The sequence below is a fragment of the Halichoerus grypus genome, chromosome 1 (genome assembly GCF_964656455.1).
Source record: "Halichoerus grypus chromosome 1, mHalGry1.hap1.1, whole genome shotgun sequence".
NCBI classification, from domain to species: Eukaryota; Metazoa; Chordata; class Mammalia; order Carnivora; family Phocidae; genus Halichoerus; species Halichoerus grypus.
The window spans coordinates 124,809,096-124,836,381 of NC_135712.1; the positions used below are offsets into that span (position 1 = coordinate 124,809,096).

Below are 27,286 nucleotides of genomic sequence, written 5' to 3' on the forward strand. Positions count from 1 at the left end.
CTGGGCCCCATGCCTTCAGGTGTGTTCTCAGGCCTGGGGCCAGCACTGGAGGTGCTCCCACATACCTTACCCAAGAAACCCCTCCAGAGGTCCCGGCCTACCTGGCCAGTCACCCCCAGACTCAAACTGTCCACTCCACTGGCTCCTCCAGCCTCTGAGCTAAGATCAGGAGTCCCCCAGATATTGGCAGCACCACCCTCAGATGCCTTCACTCTCAGGCCAACATTTCTACTTATGTCCAAGGCCAAGGACATTTATAGTCACCACCATATAGAAAACAAACAAGCAAATCTTTAGCTAGACTCAAACAATATGAAATATATTTTAGTGACTATTTAAAAGAGAGAAATGGCTCCTTAATGTCAATTTTTACCAAAAGGTTTTAGAAGTCTGGGCTGCTTGCATTTTCCAGGAAGCTGGTGCTGAGAGGAAGTTAGGAGTTCAAGTTGACTTACGGGGCAGAGGAGGTAACCCCTGTGAAAGAAGAGGGAAAAAACAGGGTTGGAGCCTGCAGACTGCCATGAGACCTGACATCTCTGCCAGGCCACCAGGGACTGCTAGAGGAGTCCAGTGATGGGTGGAAATGTGGAAACTGCTGGGCTTTTGTACCACCACCTTGCTCAGTTATTGGCCAAGGCCACCCCAAGAAGAGCATAAATTTGGTCTGAAAGCTAAGTGGACCCTGCAGGAACCCACAGCTGTAGGCTGCCAGTTGACCATGGCTTTGCAGCTGGGCAGTCCTTGCTTGGAGAGAAATCTTCCTGTCTGCCATGGAGCCCATCCTCTCCCAGCTTCCAGTCTGAGTGGGCCACACCTGGTATGCGTGAGCCCCATGTCCATGTCCATAAGGGGTCCCCTTCACTCTCTCCATCCATCACCTTCCTTCCCTCCTGCCTCACTGGACAAAGGGCACCTCTCTCCAAGGATCCTGTCTGTCTTTTCCCTCCCTCTACTTCCCAACACTGAAGCCCTGCCCTTCATTTATCTCCTCACAGTACTCTACCCAAAACTCACTGCTACCTGGGAGAAGATCTGTATGACTTGAATCACCAAGACTCATCTTCCTAAGATAGAAAAAGCTCAACATAAGTCACAGATGTAACCAAACAGAAAAATGAGCAAAAGGTATGAATGGATGGCTTATTATGGAACAGGAAATACAAACGGCCCTTAGGTGAAGAGATGCTAAGCCTGACTCACTGTAAAAGAAATTCAAGTTAAGACTACACAGAGATACCATTTTTCACCTATCAGATTGGCAAATATCAAAAAGTTTGGTGGGGAAACAAGCACACTCACAGGTGGGAATGTGAATTTGGTAAAGCTGGATGGAAGACGACTTAGCGACAGCCCTCTCAGTTACAAATTCCCATGGCCTTCAAAAGGCAGGAAAATGTAATGGTTCAGAGAACAGATTGGAGCCAAAGCACCATGGTCCCAATCCCAGCTGTCCAGGTCACCTGACTCCTCCCTGCCTCACTTTTTCTCATGGGATGATAGTAGTACCTACCTCCGGAGATTCTTCTGAGGATTAAAATACATTAATTATTGTGAAGCACTTACCGCAGTTCCCAGCTCTTAGTAAATGCCATGCAAATGTTAATTATCATTGTTATTAATTGACCCAGCAATGCCACTGCTAGGAATGTATCCTACAGATACGCTTGAACATGTGCTGAATGAGTGTACCACGTTATTCACTGCAGGACTGATGCAACTGGGGAAAACTGGAAATAGTCCAAATATCCCTAAACAGGCTAAAATAATTATGTATAATTCAATACTATGTGGATGCCACATAATGGCAAAGAAGCTCTTTAGCACTGATCCAGTGTGTAGAGAACACTACCAGAAGTTTCTAAATAAGGAATAGTATCAACACAAGTCCACATTGCCTTATCCACAGTTAGGAAATTCTCTATTTTCAATTCTCTTTTCAACTATGAAAATCTCTAAAAACACAGAAGTGGTTTTTAAAAAAAATAAATTTGGCACGAACACATTCGGTAGCAAAACCTGAACTGAACTGAAGTCACTTAAGGCTGATTATGGCTTTATTTAACACACTTGGTGCAGAAATATTAGCTTGTTTTATTACAGACTCTGTTGGGGTTTGTAAACTTCTTGACTTCTGAATTCCCAAAAACACCTGCCCCAAGGGGTTCCAGATAAGGAAGTATGGACCTTTATTCACCTTTTTTTTTTTCATTAAAATATCTCTTGATGCACAAGAAACTAGTGCCAGTTGCCTCTAATAAAAGGAGCTGCCTGGCTGTGCAACAGGAACGTGAGGGGCAATTTTACTGTATTTGAATCCAAGAATTTAAAGAGTCTGTGGCTATCTTACTTATTTGACAAATAAATCAATACCCCGAAGACCTCCTCAGCCCAGGCCACCAGGTCCTCTTAAAGCCTGAACACCCTCTTAATGGCATCTCTGTGCCAGGTGCCTGGGAAGCAGGACTGGAGGGTGGGGGCTGTGGGACCAGAGCCTCCTCTCTGACTCACCACACTGCCCCGGGCGCGGTGGCAAGGTCTCCTCCCTACAAAAGTAGAGATAATGATAGTGACTCAATGGCGGGCACTCCGATGGGCCGATTGGCCGGGAAGCCAGGTTCTCTGGCCGGCATCCTCCTGCATACCTTTCCTTCCGGAAGGGCGGGAGCCAGCCTCCAGACTCCTCCTCGCACCCCTCCCTGCAGAGACCCCATGAGAGCGCATCGGATCCAGTTGGGAGTGGCAGGGTCCCCGTGGACTGAGGGTCAGGGTGGAAAGCAGGGTGCACGAAACGTCAATCCCACGGAGGATGCACAGGAAGTTCTCCCAGCAACCCTATTTTCAAGGGTGAAAATTCGGGACAAGCCTCATGTCAACGTGACAGGGGGATAGTTAAATAAGTCCAGGAGGTGGGTAGACCTGAATGTGCTGGTACAGAATAATGCCACGACCTAGTGTTGAGTGAAGAAAGCAAATTGCAGAATAATATATATATTATATCATGTATATTATATATAAATTATATATTATATAATTATAATATATATTATATCATAATATATAATTAATAAATTATAACACGTATATATGATGACACAAAAATACATACATAACCCGACAAGGACACTTAGCCAGATGAGGGAGGGAGGAGAAACTAAGAGATGAAAGGTGATCATGCATAAGAAAAGAAGAAAAGTAAGTGGCAGATGGGCAAGCTGAATGCCAAGTGCCAGTCCAGTGGGGCTACCCACGAAGCCTGCCCGTCACACCCAAGAGACTCAGGACTCAGGACACAGGTTCTGTGGACGGTGTTAGAGTAGAAAGCAGGAGCAGTTACACCCCACCTCCCTCACGGACTCGGCAGCAGCCTATCTTATGTCCATCATACAGGGGAGACTGTTGAGAAGTTAAACCCAAGGGATGCTCGATATAGGAGCAACACTCACAACAGGGTCGGGAGGCAGACGACTCAGCACTGAAAACCGGGGATTGAGTGAGAGTCGACATGTGAAGGGCAAACCTACCAAGCCCTTTCCCCCACAACCCCAACCACTGCCAGCCAGCCGCTACCCAGTGACGCCTGCCCTACCCATGTGGACCAGGGGACCATACCATCCTCAGAAGAAACTGGATGACTTCAGAGAAACAGACCCCCCAAACCAAGCCCTGGGTCTTCCTACCACCCTCCAGTGAAGCACAGCTCTACCTAAGCACACAGAGTTTCCAGTTAGACTTTCTTAGCTCCCCTCCTGAATTATGAACAGATATGTCAGAGTCACCCATCCCTGGAGAAAACCCCCAACACAAAAGACAGAAACCACAACACAGAAACAGAATAAAAGCAGACAACGGGTAATGCATAGAGTAAAAGAAAACATCAAAAAAAGTCAATAATATCTTCAGAGAGGTGAGAAAATGGCTTCCATGAAACTAGGTCAGAATTGTATTTTTTTAAGGCAGAGGAGAAAAAAAACTCTTAGAAATGAAACATGTGATTCTAAAATAAAAACAGAGAAGACTTAATGGAAAGATTGGGCGCTGAGAAAAATCATCCAGAGAGAAGAATAAAAAGAGAAAGGACAGGGGAGAAAAGATGTGAAAACTCAGAAGGTTAATCAGAAGGCCCTCCGCATGGAAAGCCAGCACAGAGAGAAGGAGCAGGAGGAAATGATATGTAAAACTATCACAGGAAAATGGCCCCGGACCAAAGGACATCAGCTAAGTGCCTGTCAAGTAGCTAGAACAATAAAGGAGGAAAGACCCACGGCAAGACAAGTGGTGGTGAGATTCCAGAACGCCTGGCGTGAAAAAAAGGGCCTAAAGCGCTCTGGCAGGAAGACAACAGGGCATGGACAGTGGGAATCAGAGCGGGGAGAGCTGTGGGAAGAGCGGAGCCGGGTCAGCGCAGGACTGGGGGAGACCCGGGAATTCATTCTTCAGCTGCGTTACCATTGAGATGCTTCTTCAGATTTATAGGCCGTTGAATGTAAGTCTGGAATTTAAGGGGGTTTTAGTGCAAATTTTTCTTCTTTTCGTGTGTGTGTGTGTGTGTAGAAAGCCCCCACCAACCCATTACCCAGGTAGCAACCTAGTGCATATCCTTCCATATACTTGTCTCTATGACTATATATATACGTATACAAACAGATACACACATACATATACGCACTTATATCCATATGTAGACACACACACACATATACAAGCACACCCATATGCGTGACTACATAGCAGAATGCAATTCTTGGACCTCTGTCTGTAGGGTTTGCACTGAGGCCAGGCCTCCCTAGCCAGTGACTGAGCAGGGCAGGGACAGGAAGCCAGTCCTGTTCCCAGGACACAGGACTCCAAGAACCTGGGACTTGTGCTCAAGGACTCCCTATCCAAGTTGCAGAAACTTTCTTAGAACAGCACTGTGGTTCTCGGCCTGACTCTCCCGGCCTCCTCTAGCAAACTCCCCATCGTTTACTAATGGGAGTTTTCCCCGATAAACCTCTTGCTAGTTGGATCCCATTCTGGTGACTGATTCCTGGAGGACCCAAACAAACAAAACATAGGTTTTTAAATTATTGTTTTAGCTAAATACTGTATATGTTTTTCTTCCTCTTGCTTTTCTTACTCATCAATAGCTAATGAAAATTTACCACTGATATAGCTCTGGTTCATTCTTTTTAATGCTGTCTAATAGTCCTAGAAATGGAAATGCACTATAACTTACTCAGCCATTTGCTGATGAGTGGACATTCACTTGGATTCCAAGTTTGGACACTCTGGACAATGCTGCAATAATTATCATTATCTTGTATAGGTATTTAAGGACAGATGATAAAGAATGGATTGGTGATCAAAATATACTCATACACACATAATTTATACAAGTTACAATATATAAAATTATTAACCTTATATAATAATTTTCATTGATGTTCCCAGATTGATTTTTTAAGGGCTATAAAAATGCACATTTCTATCACCAATGTATGTAACTATCTCTTTCTCTGCAGGCCCACTAGCAATAGGTATTACCAATCCTTTTCATTGTTTTTCAAGCTGACCTAACCATTTCACTACTAGCAATTCCTCTTTTTTTTTTTTTTTTTTGGCTCTTTGGAATTGCTCTCCCATAAACTGCCAGCATTTCCATTGGGCCATTTATCTTTTTCTTGTCAATTTGTAGAAGTTCTTTGTACCCTTTGTACTGCTTTGTAAATACAGTTTCCACTTCTCTTTATCTGCCGTCTTTGTGTTATCTTCTGCCACAAAAAGTTTAAAATTTTAATCCAGTTAAATGTGCTCATCTTTTCTTTCATAGCATCTGGGTTTCCGGTTATTTGTCAGAGCTTTCCCCCTGCCCCAAGTCTTCATGATCTAGGAAGGCTGCTAGAGCTCTAGCCATCATCTGTATTACAAGCAGCAAGATGGAGAAGGGGACAAGAAGGGCACTCCACCTCCCTTTGAAAGGAACTTCCCAGAAATTTCCACATGCTGATTCCACTTACATGTCACTGGCCATGACTTACTTACACAGCCATAGCTACCTGCAAGGGAAATATTGTCAGGGCTGTCTTTGGGAAATGCAATCCGTCACACCCACACTTAGAAAGAGGGGCACTCTTGCTTTGCGGCATTCAACAGACAAGCAGAGACCACACGCTGCTAAGGGTGGGCTGGAGCCTGGGGACCCATCTCTCAGGAGAGAAAGGGTCTCTATCTTGGTCCCCACTGGCATGATGCTTAAGATGGTAAGCCTACTAAGTCACAGAAAGGGCATTCAGGAGGGTCTCAGTTCCGAGGCTTGTGTGAGCATCATCCCAGAATGGCCCCAACTTCCAGAGGCGGCACATCTGCCTGGAACACTATTCTCAGTGCCTTCGCCAGGGGACAGGCAACAGGTTTGTGGCTAGGTGGGGAATAGCTAAGCCTACTGGCATACAGGGCCAATGGCTTCTGAACTCGGGGAAACACCATTAGGTACTTCCAGGCAGATGTGAATTTAGAGAATTGCTTATGATTCATGCCAGTCTGCCCGGGGCGGGGCGGGGGGGGGGGGAAGGGAGGTCAGAGAGAAAACATAACATTGGAAATACTTTCTCATTCCTTCACTCAGTCACTCACAAGGCCACCTGTCATCTGCTGAGGGCCCAGACAGGGGCCAGTCACATCTACCCAGATAGTTCTTACAGGTTTTCTTCCTGTATGTCTGGTCTGTAGAAAGAGAAAAGCACCCATGGAAGAGGTAGGTCAATGGAGAGCAGCTGACCACAAAGAATAGAGAGTGAGAAGCTCAGCCTAGAAGAAGCTGGGAAGTAAGATGCTAGCACGTCATGCTAAGGGTGATGTGGATTCTAGCAGACAGACTGCAGGCAAAAGCCGGTTCCATCTCGCCCCAAATGGGTCCTCTTCTCTGACTCCCCTCACCTCACTGGGCTTTGCCTTTCTCATCTATAAAGTAGGAGGGGCCATCCTGGGCCTTCCCCCTCACCAGCCTTGGGAAGGGGTTGATCCGGGGAGTCCTCCAGGCTCTCACAAGTCAGAAAGCCCGTGATTAGCTCTGCTGTTCAGACTAGCATGCTCTGCTACAATTCTCTTGGGTTGTTTTTAAAATGTCTTTAAGAAAAGTATACAGTATTATAGGTTCACTGTTAAAATAACCAGGAAACACAGACAAAACAAAAAGTAGGCCATGAAGGAGAGAAAAGAGCTGTTCATGTCTCAGGTTATGCTCTTTGAACTTCCAATATCTGAACATATTTTTAATAGGACCGTACTTTATATATGGTTCTGTAACCGCCTATTTTTCACTCAATACTGTATGCCATGAGCTTCTTTCTATGCCAGTAAGCTAACCTCCATGACATGTTTTAATGCTTGTCTGAAGTCTGTCAGTGCTGCATTCAATTCTGAACACAAGATCGGTAGCACTGATGTTTACTTTCTCTCTGGCCCCAACCGGACTAGTGTAGAACTGTGAAGGATCCTCTCTTTATTTAAAATCTTGCTCTTTTGTTCACCATGGACTGATTTTATCTGTTAAAATATCATGTCTCTTGACTCTGGTGGGTTTTGGCACTTGTTATGTTCTGCACCCAAGGCAAGAACCTCACTGGCTTCACCCTGGTCCCAGGCCTACGCCACATGATGAGCAGTCCATACTTTGTATCACTAATTGTTGGGAGTCTAAGATTGTTCCGATGTTTCCTGTTTATTTGTCTGTATCTCCAGCACCCAGCACAGTGCCCGACACCTGATAGGCACATAGCTATATTTGTTGAATGAGTGAATGCACAAATGAATTGGTGGAGGAGGGAAACACTACGATGATCATTCTTACGGGGAGTGTCAAGAGAGGAGTGTGAGAGGTACAAGCCCTGATGCACAGGGAAGCCCACGTGTCCGCCACACAGAGCCCTGGAGAGGAGACGGCCTGAGTCACGTGGGCGTGGGACAGCTCTCTGGTGGGCCAGCGTGTTATCTCGGTGTATGCACTGCACAGGCCCACCTGGAGCCCCCTTTGTAGGTCCCCACCATTTCCCAATGGAGCCATCACTACTCTGGCCTGGCCCTGGCCCAGACAGCTGGAAGCAAAACACTGCCACGTCCCCACTGTGGGACTAGCACATGCTCACGCAGAGACACCCACACCCAGCCCCAAGAGCTTCCTTCACACGGGCTGACTCAGGAGCTCCCTTGGACACTGGGCTGCAGGCCCACTGGCTGGGCCACTTCTCTTGGGGCACCAAGACAGTGCTCCAGTGTGGAGCTGCCTCTCCACAGCAACAGCAGTAAGGGATTTTCCCAGCCCTAAACCAATGCACGGAACTCTAAAATAACAAAGCCAGAATCCAAGAGAGGAAATTCTAAGAACATGAACTAAGTCAGAGGAGCAGAGGTGGCTATTTATTTTCCATGGTCTGCCTGGTCCTCTGCTTCCCTGCCCCCACCCCAAAGGCTGGGGAAGAGGTCCGGATTCAGATGTCAGCACCACAAAGCTAAAGGAAACCCATCTTCCTGTGTTTGCCAAGGAACAATGCTGGAGAGGCCATTCCAAGGCCTGCACTTTTCCTCTGTACAGAAGAATTTAGGTCCCAGGGCAATCCTGGGAGGGGGGGCCCGATAAGGAATTTCTGCAAGTAAACATTCCTGTTCTATCACTCAGGGATGTTTGGGACGTATAGGCTATGATCCCCTGCAGTGTCCCATGTGCACGCAGATCCATCCTGACCCACCCAAGGTGAAGATCTGGCAGTGGATTTGGAGCCCTGGCCCCACCCTGCAGCCAAGCAACTGAGAGTCAGGTCTCATCCCCCTCCTCAGTCTCTATCTCCCAGCAGGGCTTTCTGTCCTCCCCTCCTTCAGCTCCTATCAGGCTTTATCACTCCTTCCCTGGACAACTGTCCAAGTCCAACCTTCCTGGCCCTGACCCTCCTTGCTTTGTTCATCCTATGCTCAGCCAAGGGTCACCTTCCCACACTGCACCTCCAGGGGAGGCCCTTCTCCACTCCCAACCCTCCACACCTACAGCATCAGGTTCTCCAGATATATTCTGGGGCCTTCATCATGGCCAGCCACACCTGTCTTATCTCCTGCATGCTCCCCCTCCTCAACCGGGGAAGGACAAGAAAACAGGAAGTTCCCTGACCAGACCTGCAGCGTCCACCCCTTGGCCAGGCACCTCCTCAGAAATGAAGGGCTGGAGGACTGCTGCCCATTTCAGAGGCAGAAATGGTTGCCTTGAAGGGAAGAGGAGTCAGTGAATTAAGCAAGGTGTTGAAAGACCAGCCAATGTTTATTGAGCACCTATTAGGTACTAGGCTTCGTGCCAGACGCTTTAGGGGTCTTATCTCTCAGTCTCCATGATATTCCAAGGCTGCACGCAGAGTCCCAATCCTCTTGGATGGCCTCTTGCAGAATAGGGCTCCATAAACCAACCAGTATCATGCAGACTGAGGTGGACACTGATCCTTTTGCTGTGACTCAGCTGGCCATCTGGCAGGCACTTTCAGGGAAAACAAGCCCAGACTATGCTTGGGAGCCATTCTCTTCCCCTGGCCTCCGCATGCAAGATTCCCCCTGTCCAGAACACCCTTCACCCTCTTTAGGGCCAACTCCTGTTGGCCTTTCAGGTCCTTTTGCAGCTTCCCCTGGGAAGACCTCCTGAATCTCCACCCCAGTCTGGGTTATTCCTCTGTGCTCCCCTGCATGTTTCAGCAACTGTCTCCAGGATCAGAATGGCAGCTCCTCAAGGTCAGGAGATGCCTTATTCACCTCTGTGTCCCCAGAATTTAGCTCAGGGACAAACACAGAGCAGAGGCTCACTAAATATTTGTCGAATGAATGAAATGCTTACTCTTGGGTATTCAGTCACTCCCGGATTGGATCACCTTCCTCTCTCCAGGCCTTGCCATCCGCAACATGCCCTAAAGACATCCTAGAGTCTGAATTCTGTGCCCCTTAAGGCTGGTGGTAGAGAGGGTCGGTCCCGTCTCCTTCTCAGTGCCTCAGTAGACGGCTTGTGGTTTCCCTCCTTTTCTAAACCACACCTGGTCTCAAAACCCCTGCCCAGGGCCTGGAGCTGAGTCCCCGGGGGCCTGACAGCTCTCAGGGCCCTATCCTCCACCCGGACATGCTGCTGGTTCGGTGCGGTGGCAGAGAGGGGGCCTCTCCCCAGGAGCCGCTGCCTGGCGTTCTCCCACGGGAGGGGACCGAACTTGTGCGTTCAGGGCGCGTAGCGAACACGCTGTTCACATTCCAGCGCCGGCCGGAATGCGGACAGGGGACGAGCCAAAGGCCGCATTCCTCGGGCCGCTACTGGAGCGCAGCCAGGGCCCCCGCCCCACCCCGCCCGCCCCAGGCCCCGCCCCCAGGCCCCGCCCGCCGGCGCGCGTGGCCCCAGCCCGTGCGGGCGCCCCCTGGCGGTGGGGCAGCCGGAGGTGAGCAGGCGTCCCGACCCTCCACTCCCCGCCACCGGCTCCCGCCCACCGCATTTCCTCCCCCGCTCTCCCGCGGCACGCAGCCGGCCCTAATGGGTCTGAGAGTGCCCTCCTTCCTCTTCCCCGGGAAGCTTCCACCTTCCGGGCACTATATTAGGACTCCAGGGCGCCTTTTGTGGCTTCCATTTCGGCAACCTCGCTACTCTGCTATTGTTTTTGTTTTTTACTTGTTGCCAGTCAAATCAGGCGAAAACCAGTGGCTCCCCCGGGGCCCTAACAGCAAAATCCCAACTCCAAGGCTACTTCCTCTCCTGGCTTCCCATCCTATACCCAGATTGCTGGCCTTGACCTTCTCCAGTGTTCTGGCACCTCTGCAGGAACTCCCCACCCTTGCGTGTCATGTCCTACCCACAGACACCTTGGGACCAGAGACCTCGATGAAGGAGCTGCAGACCTCATCCTGGGCCAGTCAGCCAGGGCCCAACAGTGACTTTTCCCGCAGCTCCGCGGGGGGCTTAGAGGAAGGAAGTGCAGCCCGTCCCTAGTCCCTGTGGCTTTAGGTGGACACTGTGAAAAAATGGGCCAAGCAGGTGTGTAGGTCTGCACATTGGCCCCCAATGGAGAAAAGCAGCATTGTCCCTTAGCGGGGGTCACTGCTACTGATGGCAGTTGAAGCCCAAGAAAATTGAACTCTCCCCGGGGGTGATGGTTTCCACCATGGTGTAGAAACCACTCACATCACGGCATTCGTACAACTGCACCAGCATTAAACGCCACTGACAGGAGTAACTAAAGAAGTGCTTTTACCCAAGACCAGGGCTGGGCTGGACTGTTGAAGTCACTTCCACCCTCCAGGATCTTGAAGGAGAGGAGTGTGTACTGTTTTCTTACTTCTGCATGAGGGGGCAGGCAGCTAGCTCCCCAGGTACCTGCTTACTGGGAATGTTGGACAGTGCTGGGAAGGTAAGGTTTGAAAATGGTTTTCACTCATTTTCTCAGTTTGTTGACATGTATCTTTCCAAGTGCAGCCTGACACTTTGCCTACAGAAATTTGCATGTTTATCATCCCACCACCAGTTAGGGACTCACCCTGTGGTTCAAGTGACACCTGGGAAGCCAGCAATGAAGCAAGGCATGCCTGGAACTTGCATTGCTCACCCTCATCAGGGAGGGTTGTGAATGTTGCCAGGAAAGGTGGGAAAGCAGAAGCCAAACTCTCATTTGGCTCAGCTGCAGGAAAGGGTGGGGAGTCAGGAGAGCTGGACTGGTGGACAGGCTTGAGAGTTAGCCAACCTTGCTCGGTTGGTTTCTCAGACTCTAAGAGGAGGAAAAGACAGAGGTCCTTTCCTACCTGGCAGCCTACTCAAGCTAGCTGCAAGAGAAGCCCCAGTGATGAGCATATTCATTTTACAGACAGTTACTGAACCCAGGCCCTACCCTCCTGGAGACACTGCCCACTGGGGGAGGCAGACACCCAACCTGGCCTATGAAGCACAGTATGATAAGCACCAAGATAGAGGCAGGTCCAGGGTGCTGTGAGAGGACTGGGAAGGGGTGCCGGGCCAGGCTGGGGCAGAGTGTGGGCACAATGGGTCTTCCGGGAGGGGCTGTTCTCCGGTGAAGTCCTGAAAGAGCTGGGACTGGCCAGGGGATACGGGGCAGGGGGAAGGCTCTGCTGGAAGAGGAAGCTCTAACTATGGCCTCTACTCCAGAGTCCTCTTTAGTATTCTGAGACCAACATGCCATTGTGCTGACTTTTTGCTAAAAAATCTCCATGGATTGTGCTAGATTGTGGTTAGATTGGCTAGCCTTTAAGCCTTGAGTTCTGAGGTCACTTGGTAAAGATGAGTGGGATTATAATTTCCACTGGGCCCAAGCAGGGAGCTGGTCTCAGGGATGAATTTGCTTCAGAAATGTACCCCCTTGGGGCGCCTGGGTGTCTCAGTCGGTTAAGCATCTGCCTTCGGCTCAGGTCATGCTCCCAGTGTCCTGGGGTCGAGCCCCATGTCGGGTTCCCTGCTCTGCGGGAAGCCTGCTTCTCCTTCTGCCTGTAACTTCCCCTGCTTGTGCTCTCTCTCTCTCTCTGACAAATAAATGGATAAAATCTTTAAAAAAAAGAAAGAAAGAAAGAAAAGAAAAAGAAACGTATCCCTTGCCATGGAGCTGCTGTAGGCCAGGGCTCTCTTCACCGATGTGTGGACTGTCATCTCACCCCCCACAACCTATGTGTCCAGCACATGTACCCTCTGGTACACTTCAGTGAATGGTTGATCCCTAAGTCTCACTCCATTTTTGTGCTTAAAATCAATAGAAGGCTATAAGCCCTACCTATCCCATATTAAGAAAAATGAGTTGAAGTAATAAACTCTTTGAAAAACCATAGTTTCCCAAAGCATCGTTATATAGAGTAATAGTTCTTAAATGTGAGTGTGCTTCAGAATCACCAGTTAGTGGGGGTTGAGAGGGAAGGGTTTGTTTAAACTGTATTTCACTCACAGATTCTGAGTAGGGAGGTCTCAAGTAGGGCCCAGGAATCTGCATGTTTAAAACCTGTCCTAAGGAATCCTGATGCCACTGGTCTTTGGACTGCACTTGGACAAGAACTGATACAGGCGAACTAACCTCTGTTCTCAGTAAGTCCACTTAGAATGAACTCTCCTTCTGTCAAGGTTTGGACAAATCCCATAAGATTTTTTTTTTAATCTGTCCTTGAAAGGAAGCATGCAGGGAGTGGGGCTGAGAGGCACACCCCTCTATCGTGCAGGATGGGGACCCTTGGGAAAACCAGGGTGGACCCTTGGGAGTCCCACAAAATAGACATAGTCCAGTGAGCACAGAGGAAGGCCACACAGCAAAGGGCTACCACCTCCCCCTCTCCTCCTCTTCTTCCCCCTCCTGTTACAGGAATTGGACACATATGAAGCAGACCAAAAGCAAACAAAAACCACCCGATTTAAAATGCCTCCATTGGAATCTGAACCAAACCGCAAAGGCTCATAGTTCCCATGTCTGGCACCTGAGCAGTGTCAGCAATAATCTTCACCGAACCCAGCGCTCAGGCCCTTATCTAAGAATTGTCAGGACAGGAAGGCTGACCTGTGGGTGGCCACACACACCAGCGATCGCCAAGCCCTTCCGATGTGTACCTCAGCCTCCAAACATGTTTTTGCTTGCACCCCGGTATATCATGTAGTTGCCCTCCTCTCACCAGCTGCTATTGATATAAGGCAGTTCTTTTTGATATTGTAGCAAGGCTCATCATAAATGATAATAGCTATAACTTCGAAAGTTTTGACAGGCTTGAAATTAGGAGATTTGTGTCATGTCAGATCTGTTCAGACTATCATTGTTTTTATGTCACCATGCAGCTAAGAGCTCAGATGAGGAGAAGTGACAGCTCAGTCACTGATCTGTCTCTGGCTCACTCGTGCAGGTACTGTTAGTATTAACTTCAAACCTTGGTTTCTTCAGAGGAATCTGTAACATCTACTTGTCTGTGCCAAAGGGATTACTTTAGTTAAATTATGTAATATATGGGCGCCTGGGTGGCTCAGTTGGTTAAGCCACTGCCTTCGGCTCAGGTCATGATCCTGGAGTCCCGGGATCAAGTCCCGCATCGGGCTCCCTGCTCGGCAGGGAGTCTGCTTCTCCCTCTGACCCTCCACCCCCCATGTGCTCTCTCTCTCTCTCTCATTCTCTCTCTCAAATAAATAAATAAAATCTTTTAAAAAAAATTATGTAATATACTCTATAAGTCCAGTCCACCAGGAACACATAAACCATACTGGGTCCTGGACAGTGCCCCACTCTTTCTTCAGAGCACCACTCATTCTTTGTTAATACAGGACTACTGGGCATATGACCCAGGGAGGGAGCCAAGGTGGCACCAATCTGGATATCAAATATTAGTGAAACTGTATTCTTATTTTCAGATTAAAAATATAAATGCATACATAAAAGTTCTAGTATTTTCCTCCTGCACCTCCAACATCATCTTGCGTACCTAAGTTGGAGACAGCTGACCTAACTGGATCCTGCTCCCCCAGGGGCCCACCCTGGGAGCCAGCCTTCCTCTCTCAGGAGGAGGACCCAGCCATTAGCCAAGCCCCTGAAAACCAGGCAGGCAGACCCCTACCCCTGGAAGACATTCTGGCAGGCACACCAATCTCATGTTCCAGTTTAGACTTCTACTTTGGCATCTGCAGTTGACAACCTCCTCGTGCTCCCTTTTGTTGGATTGGGGTTTTGGCAGCCTAAAGATCGTGCTGAGGCCCGTGGTAAGGTGGGGCCGGCCCACAGAGTTTGGGGGACTCCCTTAGGCTCTCTGGTCCAAGCTTGGACTGCATTCTTGAGGTTTGTGGGGGGACGGGAGCCAGGCTCCGGGCGCCAGCGTGGGGAAACAGCAGCCCCTGGTGGCCAGGACGCGCCATGCCTCAGACCCTCAGCATCCCTCCTGCTTTAAGACTTGCCAGACCCTCAACTTGATGGTCAAGTGTCATGGTTATTTGCAGAGAGCTGGGTAGGAAAGACCCGGGTTTCTAGCTGGACTCATCTGTGTGGCCCCAGGCAGATTAACTTCTCTGAGTCTTAGTGTTCTCGGCGTTAAAATGGGATAAGCGGACCTACTTTTTAGAGCTGCCACTAGGGTGTAAATGAGATGATGAATGAAAGCTAGTACACGGTGCTCAGTACCTGGGAAGGACTTGTGCTATGACGGCGGTCATGATGATTGATACTGATGCCTCTAGACATCTAAAAGCACCTGGAAAATGTCTCTAGGCACAGCCCTTGAGGGAGAGTGGGAGATCCTAAGCAGGAACACATGTGTTTCCACGCTAATAGATACGGATGAGCAGTGAACGTGTCCAAAATAGGTGCGGGCAGCATGAGCCTATGTGTGTGAGCCTGCAGGTGTGTATGTAGGTGCACAGCACGGACACAGTAGAAAGGCAGCGAGCTGCGGGAGATGCGCAGTGCATATCCCAGAAGGGAGCAGTGGTGACAAAAGGGAAGCCAGTGTCATTTAGTCCTGTAATCACACTGCAGAATTAAACTCTGAGAGAGGATAAGAGTTTATTAACTCAAACAACAATTACCTATCGATCATCTACAACGTGCTGGGCAGAGTTGACGAAATTGAACAAACAACCCATCACAAGACACTTTCATATAGAGACAGACCAGTGCTGGTTCTTACCCAGTGGGGATGGTGGGGGGCCAGTCTAGACTGGTGGTCTGCGGACTAAGCATTGTATTCTCTGCAGTCACCAGAACAGAATAATTAGAAGTGCACAAAGCCAGGCCCTGGCAGAGTAAGGATTTTTCTACTCAGGTGGCCTGACAGAGGTATGGCATCATTCAGCTCTTTAGAATGTGCTTGGGCCTGCATGCATAGTCCCAGAATAAGCCAGAAAAATGCATGAGGGGCACTCTCTCAACCCCTGCTTCATCATTGGGACTCCCTCCAACTGAAATCCAATTCTATGAAAAGCTAGTAACCTCGAAGTGTTCTCCAGCTTTCTCTTCACCACCTTCAGAAGGGGATGTGGGCCTCGCCTAGGTTTGCTAATGGAGAAGGAGAGAGGAGCTGGTGGCCCAGAGAGGTACACAGGATCTGCCAACACCTGGTAGGGCCCCTATGGGATCTCAGTCCTTCCACTGTCTGGAAGAATTTACACATTTGTCCAGATGAACTGAAAGATCAAAAGGCATGGACCATTTGTTCCTGTGCTCCGCATCCTGCCCTTAAATTACCTCTGATTTATGGATATTCATCTTAACACCCTTGAGAGGCACACTGAGCTTACAGTACTTCCTGCTTAAAGTAATTCTTAAACACCTACTATGTCCTGGGCAGGGTTAACAAGATTAGGGGTAGAGAAGGATGGGTGCTGAGCTCAGGGAAGTCTCTTGTCCAGGCTGAAGCCTCCCTTTCTCTTGACTTGGGCTTACCTCATTTGCCCTGCCAGTGACATTGAGGGTCTGCCTTTGGCCCACTTTTGCCTTCACCAAGCAGGAACCATCAAGTATTCTCTCTGCCCCCAGCATCACCATTTAAGATAAATGCAAAATTGTTGGTGTTTCAATGTCTCTGCTTTCTTGCTAGTTCGAAAAGTAACACTGCTTCAAAATTATACCTCTCCTGCAAAGATTCAAGACAGCTGTTCAGCCTGGAGAAGGGCTAGGGTGGGAGACAGGCTGGGAACCACGCACCATTGAAAACGCTTCTGTGGAGACGTTCTGAGGTTAGACAACAGAGTCCTAATGCTTCAAATCCAGGATTGCTGTGGATCTGTTTTTCTGTTCCCAGGCCCCCAGCCTTTTCCTGCCTCTCTTCTCTCCCTGACACACTGGTCCTGTCTTTCTTGGCTCTGTCCTCAAACTTCAAGAAGGAGAGAAACAAAGGAAGGAGCCAATCCATGGAAAAGGGCTCATCCAAATTCAAGTCTTTTACAATTCCTTTCGGAGGGTTTAGAAGGCTTTAGTTAAAGGTACATATAAAACTAAGCCAAATCTTTTTTAAAGGTAATTATTAAATTCAGGGAAAAGAGACAAAGAAAACATAACCATAATGAACTTCTTGGCTCAGCCATAAACTATACTCATATATTTATCCCCCCAAAAGTAACTAATAATTTAACGAAAAAATTGGTCATAGCAATCACAGCAGGATGGAGAGAAATGCGGTGGGAGCAAGGAGATGTTATTAGTGGTAATCATTCACCTTCTATAATACAAAGTTGAAAGATAATATCCAGAGTTGAGAAATACAGAAGTACATACCAGAAAAAAATAGCTAAAAGGTTAATAGCTAAAAGGTTTAGGAAAGGGTATCAGGAGCAAGAAATTGCTGGACAGTGCTATCAATAAACCATAAAGCCACATTTTATTTATAAAATAACCTTCATGCACTACTTCAATTTTTGAAAAGTAATAATGGAAAATTTTTAAACACAAGGTGAATGTGGAAAGTAACGTTGAAAAACATTTCCTTTAAAACAGAGTAAAAACCAACAGATGGAACATACAAGATAAAAATAAAATGACACAAGAACAAATCTAGATGTCTGGGTGCAGGAGAAAGACAGAGAAGACAACAGGAGGAGACAGTTGAGGAAATAACCAAAGGACATTCTCCTGATGCAAAGAAAAACACAAATCATTCAAGCAAGCGTCCACAGAGGCCAGGAACATGAATGGGGAATTAAGGAAAAGAAATTCAGACGGCCGATAAACACAGGAAACAATACTAAGTCAGACATTCAGCTAAAGAAATACATAGGAAAACACCAATGTTTTCGCTAATCCCAACTGGCGATACTTAGAAAGCTGGATAATACCTAGTATTATTAGTAAGTGAATGAGACACTTGGATATTATTGAGAATGCAAACATTTTGTGGGAAAAACTGGCAAAATACGATCAAAATTTAAAATGTCCTTACTTGGGGCACCTGGGTGGCTCAGTAGGTTAAGCGTCTGTTGATTTTGGCTCAGGTCATGATCTCAGGTTCATTGGCTCTGACTCCGCGCTCAGTGGGGAGTCTGCTTGTCCCTCACCCTCTGCTCCTCCTCTCTCTCTCTCTCTCAAATAAATAAATAAATGAAACCTTTGAAAATAAATAAATAAAATGTCCTTGCTCACCATTCCAGCAATGTCACTACTAGGAATTTCTTCCTTGCATATACTCATTAAAGCATGTCAAGATACCAGTAACAGTTCAACGGTGTTTACTGCAGTATTGTTTATGGCGATGTAAAACTTGAAATGTCCATCAGCAAGGTACGGGTTAGATCCATGATGCTACAGCTACAAGTGGAATGAGGGAAAGCTGACTTTGTTAAGTGAAACAACTGTTTTCACTCTTTGAATGATATTGTATTATTTTATGCTTTAAAAATTGTTAACTGGAGTTATCTGGGTGGTGGTATTATTGCCATCTTTGTTTTCCTCATAATACATTTTGACATTAAACCAAATACATGTTTTATTTTAGTTTTGTGTTTTTAAGGGACCCACAGAGGGCCAATGAGGGTACTAAAGAAATATCACATTTAAATGCACTTGGATAGGGGCGCCTGGGTGGCTCAGTGTTAGGCGTCTGCCTTCTGCTCAGGTCGTGGTCCCAGTCCTGGGATCGAGCCCTGCATCGGGCTCCCTGCTCGGCGGGAAGCCTGCTTCTCCCTCTCCCACTCCCCCTGCTTGTGTTCCCTCTCTCGCTGTGTCTCTCTCTGTCAAATAAATAAAATCTTTTTTAAAAAAAATAAATAAATAAATGCACTTAGATAAAATTTCAGAACTAAAAGCATAAAAAGAAAAATCATAAAAACTTCCAGAAAGAAAAACCAGCTTATATATGAAGAAATGAGATTCAGCCTGACATCAGATCTTGCAGGAAAATTAATTTGAATCTGGAATTCTATAGCCAGCAAAATTACTACCCAAAGTGAAGATACAAATAAAGACATTTTCAGAAATCCAGAGAGTCAGAAAATTTACCATTCATGCACAGTCTTTGAAGAAATCACTCAGGAAGATGTCCCACTAAAACAAAGTAATCTAAAAAGAAATACGTGAGATTTGTTTTAAAAAGTGGAAGCCGCGTATAAGAAGCAATATAAACACAGAAAGAAAATGAACCCATACTAGTTTGAACTTTGATGCCTGGAACATTCTCCTTTGACCTACAAACGTTTAGTAATCTAAGACTGTTTTGTTCTTAAGAGCTCCAGTCACACTGCTTGATTCTGCAGCAAACAATATTTACACAATTAAAACATTGTAATTATATGTTAAATAATGTGATTTATATGGGGGTTTAATATCTTAGACTCAATCTGTAGACAAAACATGCAACGAAATGAACAGAACAGAATGTAAATATTACAAACCTAGTAGAGGTTTGTACAAAGTAGAGGGAGAAATCATGCTGAAAGCCAGGAAACTAAATTCTCTAAATTCCTTTAGCTGCAATTAGTATAGCACAAGCCAGGCCTGGCTGATTAGAGTTTAGGGTTCCATTAAACGTAAAACTGGGGTAAGAGCCCAGGCCAGATGTAAAGGAAGTGGCTGCAGTGATATATTGGAACTGTCTTTAACTGCTCCCTAGAGCTGATTGTCTTCCTCCCTTTCCAACTCCTCATTGGCGTGTTGTTAGCCTGAAATTAGCCATAGTGGGAATATTTACACCACAGATATGGTCACACTCTATACATGAGGGCTTTTTGTCCTCCCAGAGAGCCCATTGTTAAATACTTACCAGCATACCAGTTGGAAAGCCTGAGTCTCTGGCCTGAAGGATTGTAAGAGGAAAAAGAGGAGGAAGGTGGTAAAACCCTCAGGGTTAGATGGACCCTGGTGGTGGGGCGGGGGGAAGCAGTGGCATTCTTAGACAGTGAAATCTTCCAAGGCCAAAAGTAACTACTATCTTGGACCTATTCAACTCTGCTAGTACAGCCCCAAAGTAGCTGCGGACAATATCTACAAGAATAAGTGTGGCTGTGTTCTAATAAAACTTTTTTTTGAGAGAGAGAGCGCACATGCAACAGCATGTGCAAGTGGAGGGAAGGGAGGGGCAGAGGGAGAGGGAGAGAGAGAATCTTAAGCAGGCTCCCTGCCCAGTGCGCCCAACGCGGAGCTCCATCTCACAACCCTGAGACCATGACCTGGGCCGAAATCAAGAGACAGATGCTTAACTGAGTCACCCAGGGCACCCCTAAAATTTCTATTTATTAGACAGGTGGCTAGCCCATGGGCCATATAGTTTGACAACCTGTCATCCAAGGCAAACACCACAGGAGGGCACTTCAGACGTGGCACAGAAAAATGGCTCAGCAGCCATAGAGGGAGTTAGCTGGATAGCTGGATATTAGAGCCAGAGGTCCCATCTCTGGCTCCTCATGGCTTCCAAGTGGCTTGCAAGGAATCCAGAAGTTCCAGTATCCCAGGTGAAGGGACACAAAGGTGCTATATCAGATAGGATTAGGTTTGGCTTTATAGTAGCTTAAAAATGCACAATTTAATCATGGCTTAGAACACACACACAGGGGGCACCTGGGTGGCTCAGTCAGTTAAGCGTCTGCCTTTGGCTCAGGTCATGATCCTAGGGTCATGGGATCGAGCCCCAAGTCGGGCTCCCTGCTCAGTGGGGAGCCTGCTTTTCCCTCTCCCTGTCCCCTACTTGTGCTCTCTCTCGCTCTCTCTCAAATAAATAAATAACATCTTAAAAAAAAAAAAAAAGAACACACACACGCAGTTATCCTGCCATGTAAAAGCCTGGAGGCTGGCTATCCAGGGCTGGTAAAGTATGACAGACCCAGATCCGTCCCATCTTTTCTCTCTGCTATTCCTAGATGTGGCCCTCATCCACATGGTCCAAGGTGGCTACTGAGGCTGAACCATTCTATCCACCACACCCAGCAGGCAGGAACCAGAGTGGGCAGCCCTCCCCACGCCCAGCTTTGTGGACGTGTGACCCGTGCGATTGCCTAAAGCCCCTCACTCAGAAGAGTCCACACTTATTTTAAAGATGGACTATCACCATCTTGAAATTCTGAATAACATTATCTTTGAACTTGTATTTTGTAAGCGAAATTCAATGGGACAACGGAGTGTGTACATGAGCAGAGGAGATAAATGCGATATGTGTGTCATCAGTCCTTGCAGACCTTGTTCTAATACAACATAGGTCATGCCTGCTACACATCTTTCATAAAATGCTTATAGTGTGCTCAGATCCACACAATCTTCTGATTGGGCCTCCATGCAAGCATTAATTTAGTTCTTTGTTCTTCCTGTTTTGAATATTTAATTGATTTTATGTAGGATGTACAATATGCGTGCCTCCTCTTCCTTGACACCCATTTGCATATGCATATAGTGTTTGCAAGGTACTGGGAGCACAGATTTCCAGTGCACCCACAATGTGTGGGATTTCAGCAAGATTCCAAGCAAGGACAAGGTAAGCATGTTATGTCCATGTCTGAGGAAGCAGGAGCTGACAGCTCCAAGAGGACAGGCTTTCCATTCAAACCAGAACTTGTTTGAAATGCAGAAAGAAGGCAGTGGCATTCTAAGAAACACAGAGGACCAAGGACCTATTGTATCCTTATTTACTTGTGTTACTTACCTGTATTAGTCGATCATTCACTTTGAAAATGATGACAGATAAAAGATAGGGAAACCCATAGTTCATTTTACATTCAGCCCCTCTTTACTAGTCAGTAAGGTGAAGGTAGAGAATGTTGGTACAATGTGAGCACATCAAGAGGTAAAATTGAAGTGCTAGTTTTATACAATGTTTCCACTCTTAGGTATGAGTAAAATACAAATGCATGCCCAATCTATAAAATATAAATTGTATAATTCCTGTGATTTTGCGTAAGAGTTAAATGCTTTTAGATTTTGTGTTTAAAACTGGCATTGCACAATATAAAGATGAATGGTAGAGGTCATACTAATAGTATGAAATTTTAATTTTGCTTTACTTAAAATGTCATTAAATAGCAAATAAAAAAATACTATGACAAGTAAAGAGAGGGACCTCAAAAGAAAAAGGAACACTTTAATATTTTAGTACCTGTAGTAGTACATTTTTCCTGCTTTTTGAACAAGGGGATCCTGTGTTTTTATTTTACCCTGAATCCTGCATATTATGTAGCTGGCCCTGGCAGCACATTGCCCCAGGAAGCCATATGGGACCAGTCTCATCTCTCATGTTAACTGACAGGAGCCGATGCCCCTCTCATCACAGCAGAGGTCCAGAGGATCCAAGGATCCTGAGGGTCCCCACTTCAGTGGATATGGCAAGGGTCCTTATTTACCCAGATAGCCAGACGACATCTTGAGGAGGGGAAAGGAAAGGGACAGAGCTCAGTGTTTTCCAAGAGTCTATGGAAATCAGCCACATGAGGGAGTTCAACTCCAAGTAGATTGAACGCTCCAGTTGAAAAGAGACGGTCTGTTGTTACAAGGCAAGCCCAGGCTTCCCCACTACGCAATAGGGCGGGTCTGCTAGGGAAGATCCCATTTTCTCTGCAGATCTGATGAGGTGTATACACTTACAAGCCTGCTACCCTCTGGATCCAAGCCACTTTCTGTCTGAAATACCCTCCTTCCCGCTTCCCCTTCCCTTCTTCCATCCCCTGGTCCTGGGACCCTTGGTTACAGGCTAACTTCTCACCTCGCTGCACTCAGCTCAGGTGTCTCCTCACTCTCTTCCAGCGCTCACTGCAACCTGCACCTGCCTAGTTTCAGAGAAGCAGTTTGAGGGACAGCGGGCATGGCACTCGCCATAGGGCCCACGGGCCCAGAGTGGAGGCTTCCTGCGGCTCACTTACCGTCTTTGAGCCTGTTTCTCCCTATGGAAAATGGGGGTGCGGGGGGATAACACTAGACCCACTGACCTTCCAGGATTTTTAAAAATTTAATTTTTGAAAAGGTACTACACGTACACCTAGTACACAAGGCAAATAAGTGTATACAATGAAAAGTCACTCTCCTTCCCCATTCTCTCCTCCAGACTCCCAGTTGGCTTCTCCAAAGACAGTCCCTGTCACTAGTTTCGTTAGCTTCCCTCCATGTGCAAACATATTGTATGTCATCACCTATGCAGCATTCTGAGGGAGAATGCATAATCAGACTATAAGGAAGCATCAGATAAACCCAAAATATTGTTTTTTTAAAAAGTGGTGGCTATAAAGCATCGATGTCACAAAACACAAAGAAAGGCTGTAAATGTGTTCCAGAATTAAGAAGGCTGGTAGATTAGATAAAAGCATTGTATTCATGTCAAAGTTATCAAAGTTGGTATAAGCGTACTGTGGCTATGTAAGAGAATCCCTTATTAGAAAATACATACTGCTGTATTTAGGGGTAAAGGGCCATTATGGATATAACTTACTCCCATATGATTCAGGAAAAAAAACGTGTGTGTGTGTGTGGTGTGTGTGTGTGTGTGTGTGTGTGTGTGTGTGTATGGGTGGGTGTGTTTGTATATGAGAGGCGGACAGAGGGCATAAATCATAAAGCAAATGGGGTAAAATGTTAACAATAGGTGAATCTGGGTAAAGTATTGATGAATATTCTTGTATTATTTTTATTTTTGCAATGTATGTCTAAGTTTGAGATTATTTTCCCTAAAAAGCTGACGTTCATATTCGCAGGTTCCCTATTTGCAAATTCACCTACTTGCTAAACTTTAACCCCGACAGCAATATTCAAAGATGTCCACAGTCATCTGCAGACTTTTACAGAGATGTGAAAGATTTAAGTTGCCCAACCCACATGTTCCCAGCTGAGGTCAAACGAGGCGGCGTTCTGCCTTCTGGTTTCAGATCTCATACTATAAATAACTGTCCTTTTTGCAGTCTATTCGGTGTCATGTTTTTCACATTTTTGTGCTTTTTGTTGATGATTTTGCTGTTTAAAATGGCCTGCAATCACAGCGCTAAAGTGTTGTCTAGTGCTCCCACGAGCAGGAAGGCTATGATGTGTCTTCTGGAGAAAATTCATGTGTTGGACGAGCCTCTTTCAGGCATGAGCCCTAGTGCTGTTGGCTGTGAGTTCAATGCTTATAAATCAACAATATATATTAAATAAGATGTTTTTAAACAAAAACACACATGAAATCAGGTTATATATGTATTGGTCAGTTGATGAAAATGTGACCAAGGTTGGCAGGAACCTAACTTTGTATTTCCTCTGGGAGCAACAGTTTAGTATCTGCTAATTCAGTGTTTGCGGCAACTTCATAGAACATAACTACCATGAGTAACAAGAATCAACTGTTTACATACGTGTATTTCCTGCACAAATGACAGTGTACAACGCACAGTGTTTTGTACCTCATATTTTTAAACACTATTTTTAGAGATCTTGCTATTATATTCATTCTTTTGAACAGATGCCTGGTATTCCCCACATGGATGTATCCTAACTGATCTAACCAGTTCTCTAATGACAGAGTTTTGGGTTTTATCTTTTCAAAATGCAAAGCTAATCATGTCACAGTCCTGAGTAAAGTGCTTCCATGGCATCTCCTGGCTCTTGGGATAAAAACTGAAGTCCTTAATCATGACCTGCTGGACACCCTCACACAGCATCCTTCATCTGCTTGTCTCCTCTCCAGCCTTCTTCCGCCCCCTGGTATTATCCACACTCCCTCTGCCACAGAGCATTTGCACTAGCTTTCCTCACAAAACAGTTTCCCCATCTCTCACCCCTGACCTGATCAACTACCCTCTTCCCTCAAACCTCAGCTTCATAGATTGGTTTTTGTTTACTTATGAATCCTTGGGCCTCGCACAGAACTGGCATATAGAAGATGCTCAGTATACTTGTGCTGAACAATGGAAGGAATGAAGCAGAAGGCAGGCAGGGAGGGAAGCCAGCTGGTAAGGATTATGTTTACGTGGGTCTCTTATTGACCAAACACTTGGTCTGAAACTTCATGGAATAGAAACCGTACAGCTGCCATATCTTCTCCTCTCAAGCTCTCAGTTCATTAGCACCGAAGTGATTTTTGTTGGATTCAACAAGTAATGATGATGGAAAATTGGTGAGTTTTTCTGAAAAATTGCTGAACTTTTCTGTGCTCGTTCCTCACCATGAAAAGAAGGTGATAATGTCTGGCTCTGGCTTGTTGTGAGTAACACACCTAGAACTTAGCACACATTGTAGGGGCCTTCCCCTCCCCCAACTCCAACAATCCAGAAGAGGTTGGCCTGTTCTCTAAGAACATTCTCAGCATATTGGCTCAGAACAAAAAATGTGAGTACAGAACAAAAATACTGAATACAAAGATCCACTTACTGTCACCATTGCCCCATAGGCCATCTTCTACTCTTCTTCGAGCCAAGAGGTGTCCACTAGAGCCAAGTTAAGGAGAAGAAACCAAAAAGGAAGTGTCATGTCAATGTGTTTTCCCATCTCCCCAGGGGCCAATCACTGTGTCCCTGAGCAGGAAGGGAAGGAGCTCTTTTAGGATTGTCACTGGCCTTTGGCTCCTTTCTACCTTTGAGTGACTAATTCTATTTTCATGGATTCTCTAAAACTATATGAAACTTGTGGTTAAACCCACATCCTTCCCCTATGCCAAATGGCCCCCACCCACATCCTCCCAAGTTTTGGTTGCAAAATGAATCAAACTAGTTCACAGAAAAGGCCTGAGAAAGAGAGAGAATACACGGGGGACCCTCTGTACTAGAATCCAACCAACAGCTTCTCACCATCACCACCCCTCACCTCAGTCTGAACCACCTTCATTTCTTGCCTGGTTTATTGCAACACCCTAGCTGATCCAGCTTTCACCTCTAGCCTTAATCTGTCTCCATGTATAGGATTGCCAGATAAAAAAAAAAAAAAAAAAAAAAAGGATTGCCAGATAAAATACAGGACACTCTGTTAAATTTGCATTTCAGACAAACAACAAATCATTTTTTAGTATAAAGATGTCACAGATACTATATGGGATACATTTCTACTTAGAAATTATTCATTTATCTGAAATGCAAATTTAACTGGACATGATTAAATTTTATTTGCTAAATCTGGCAATCCTATCCATGTAGCAACCACAGTCATCCTTTTAAAATGTAAATTAGCTCAATTCTAGAAGGGAGCCAGACAGTAACTTCTCTGACATCGGCCATAGCAACATTTTTCTAGATAGGTCTTCTCAGGCCAGGGAAATAAAAGTAAAAAATAAACTATTGGAACTATATCAAAATAAAAAGCTTCTGCACTGCAAAGGAAACAATCAACAAAACTAAAAGGCAACCTACTGAATAGGAGGAGATAATTGCAAATGACATATCTGATAAAGGGCTAGCATCCAAAATATATAAAGAACTGATAAAACCCAACACCCAAAAAACAAATAAGCCAATTAAAAATGGGCAGAAGACGTGAACAGATATTTCTCCAAAGAAGAAATACAGATGCCCAACAGACACATGGAAAGATGCTCAATATCACTCATCATCAGGGAGATGCAAGTCAAAACCAATGAGATGTCACCTCACACCTGTCAGAATGGCTAAAATCAACAACACAAGAAACAACAGGTGTTGGCAAGGATGTGGAGAAAAAGGAACACTTATGCACTGTTGGTAGGAATGCAAACTGGTGCAGCCACTGTGGAAAACAGTATGGAGGTTCCTCAAAAAATTAAAAATAGAACTACCCTACAATCAGGAATTGCACTACTGGGTATTTACCCAAAAAATACAAAAATACTAATTCAAAAGGATACATGCACCCCTATGTTTATAGCAGCATTATCTACAACAGCCAAGATATGGAAGCAGCCCAAGTGTCCATCAATAAATGAATGGATAAAAAAGTGGTGGTATGTGTGTGCATATTATCAATATCTATATCTATAATGGAATATTATTCAACCATAAAAAATGAAATCTTGCCATTTGCAACAGTAAGGATGGATCTAGAAAGTATAATGCTAAGCAAAATAAGTCAGAGAAAAACAAATACCATGTGATTTCACTCATATGTGGAATTTAAGAAACAAAACAAATGAGCAAAGGGGAAAGAGAGAGAGAGAGAGAGACAAAGCAAGAAACAGACTCCTAATGATAGAAAACAATCCGATGGTTATCAGAAGGGAGGTGGGTGGGGGGAAAGGTGAAATAGGTGATGAGGATTAAGGAGTGCACTTGTTGTGATGAGCACCGGGTGTTGCATGGAAGTGTTGAATTACTATATTGTACCCCTGAAACTAATACTATACTGTATGTTAACTAACTGGAATTAAAATGAAATAAAATGAATAAAATAAATAAAATGTAAATTAGCTCATAACATCCATCTGCTCAAAATCCACCAATAGCTTCCCATCTCTG

At 45.8% G+C, this 27,286-nt stretch overlaps 1 long non-coding RNA gene across 1 annotated transcript; it reads right to left on the reverse strand.

Annotated features, from left to right (window-relative positions):
* Positions 1 to 298: 298 nt before the first annotated feature.
* Positions 299 to 25,300, reverse strand: LOC118526090 (uncharacterized). Its single transcript, XR_004912464.2, has 3 exons — positions 25,239 to 25,300; positions 2,643 to 2,832; positions 299 to 474 (listed from the first exon to the last, which is right to left on the reverse strand). It is a non-coding gene; the product is annotated as an uncharacterized LOC118526090 (long non-coding RNA).
* Between the last annotated feature and the right edge of the window lie 1,986 nt (positions 25,301 to 27,286).